Genomic DNA, 2,994 nt, shown 5'->3' with positions numbered 1-2,994 from the left:
GCCTACTAATAGTCGCCTAAATGTTATCGTAAACGAAGAGGGCGACTGAGTCTTGTATTGTAAGTTTTTAGTAAACGGTATTAGTGGTTCCTATAATACACGATTCAGATATTTTCAAACATCTTAAATAGATATACTGTTATTATTATTATTATTATCTTATATGTTTGGGTAGGTAGGCACTATCGGTAAGTCGTAATTCATGACTTTTGTACATTATACACTTATATATTGATATAAGTGTAAGCATTTGGGACATATTGTTTTGTATAATGCTAAGATTTATTATGTACTTAATTAAAACTGAACATGACTTGTTTTAACAATTATTAGATATTTCATTATTCACAATAATTATTTTAGTATGATATGAAGTTCTCCTAGACTTAAAATAAAACAATTATTTTTACCATCAATATATTATGTATAATATTATTTACCTACACATTATAACCTATATGGCTCTATAATTTATTAAGTTGACATACATGATAGGTATTACAAATAACAAGCGTAAATATTATATTATGGTCAAAAAAAGAATTATAATAATAATAATAATATGGTCTCCATTACTAGTGTGTATAGTATACAGACACTGTATACCTATTAATAGTCACCTCCCAATTGTATCGTAAATGAAAGGGTGACTTGTATTGTCCTGTACTAACCTACAATACTGTCAGATTGTATGTAGGTATTACTAGACGATATAATATTATTATTAAATGGTAAAAGTAGTTTTTATAAACGACTCAGACTATTTCAAAGTTCAAACAACATCTTAAAATAAATAATATTATATATCGATATAGTTTAGATACGAATCGGATATTTGTAGGTACCATCGATGAATCGTAATTTATGACTTTTGTACATTGTAAATTGATATATGACTAAGCATTTAAGGTATATTGAACTGTGTAATGCCCAAATACTAATCAAAACCAGACATGAATAAGTCTTATACTAAGTCTTATACTAAGTCTTATACCATCATTCCACAATAAGTCTTATTGTAACAATTATTATATTATTCACAATAATTATTTTTGTGCGAAGTTCTAGACTTGAAAAAAACCATGATTTTTAGTATCAGTATTGTACGTATAATATTGCACAAACAAATTATATTTTTTTTTTTTTTTATAAAATCCAATATTACAATATTTTGTTTACAATTATTATTATGCATATGAAATTTAAGATATGTTACAGTAGGTACTTAATATCAATTTGTTATTTTTTGTTAAAAATGTGTAGTAAATAATATTATAATAACTGTAAACGACCTATTATATCATATTCGTCTATTTACATGGTATATTTTAGCCAGTTATTGGTATGAACTACTAAACTTTAATCTTTAAGTTAGACAACTCGTTTATAGTTATTAATTATGAATGATAATTTATTTGAGCACAAAACATAATATTAAGGTGGATAGACCAGTACTTCCGTACAGACCAACATGGAAACACAGTGGACATTTACATTTAAAATAATATTTATCATATCAGTATAACTTTAGTTACTTTACTCAAAAATAAAAAAATTAAAAAAATTGAATAACGAACACTAATTTAAATATAATATAAATAAATTACAATTGTAACATAGCAGTAAATGTTCAATTAGCTAATTTTTGTAACTAATAATAACAACAGACATAAGAAATAACAATTTATGAATGGAAAGTTACTCATCCCCTGAAATAGCTATGCTTGTGTTGGGGAATTGAGGTCAGTTTACATTTATTATTTTTTGTTTAATCTAAGGAATATAAACTAAAATAAATAATAAATAATAATATAATAATATTATTACTTTGTTTGTAAGTTAAAACATTGCTTGGTTTATAAACAAATAGCACATATTGCAATAAAACATTAAAAGAAAAAGTTTATAGGTACTGTAGATAAGACATATATATGACATTAAAATGATTATCTATTTATATAATATAGTGTCTTAAACACATACAAATTGTAACAACTCAATAATATATTTACATTATATTTTATACAAAATCAACGACGTACAAAGGAATCATTTTACCAACATTTGAGTAGCACATACAAATATCTAATTTTATCATAATATAATAACTGTGTTAGGTACCACATTTTATATTGTACCAAAATATAATATTGCGCTGTGCAAACGAAATAGTTAGCGATAATGAAAATTTGATATTTTCATTTATACCTATGGCTATATTATACTTGATCAGTATGTTGGTTATATAATCACGTTCCATCAAAGTCCCGATATTGTTATAGAATATTGACCGCAAAACAACTATATTTACATTAATTTAAATGCATTTATATATGCATCTATATATTATAGAAAATATTATAGGAGGGGCTTTAGCCCCCCCCCCCCAAAAAAAAATAAATAATTTGTCTAGTTGCAACTGTGGTTGGCTCTATATTTATAACGACAACAAGTTGAATATTTTCAACTTTCAGGTAACGCTTGGTAACATGGCTGGTATATAATTAGGAAATCACACTGTAATTTTAGCACAATGTGTTAAATTATAGACGACACGATACAGTGTAAAGGCACCTTAAAGGCTAAAATCTTTAACCTCTAGCTGAACTTATTGATGGCGAGGAGGTATAGGAAATCGCAGGCCGATCTATATTATGTCTATGGCTATCACTTAGATTAGGCCGTTTGGACGGAAATATTTTAACTTGGTCCAACTTAATGGTAACATAGTATACCGTAATCGTGCGGTAACCACTGCTAAACATTTTGGTAAACTAGAAGAATACAGCTCTAACCATCTAATTACAGGACAGGATACGTGCGCGTCATAGATATAGATAATAAAAACATGGATAGGACATAACCGTATTTTCTGCAGCATTCAGTGGTCATCAATAATATTACAAATTGAGGCTGTTTGTTATAGAATTTACTGTATTATAATCTAAATAAGATCATGTTCAGTATTGCAGACAAACGGACTCAATTTCTTAT

This window comes from Acyrthosiphon pisum, chromosome X (genome assembly GCF_005508785.2).
Source record: "Acyrthosiphon pisum isolate AL4f chromosome X, pea_aphid_22Mar2018_4r6ur, whole genome shotgun sequence".
Taxonomy (NCBI): Eukaryota; Metazoa; Arthropoda; class Insecta; order Hemiptera; family Aphididae; genus Acyrthosiphon; species Acyrthosiphon pisum.
The sequence above is the reverse complement of the archived record's forward strand: the minus strand, read 5'-3'. Positions refer to the sequence as shown.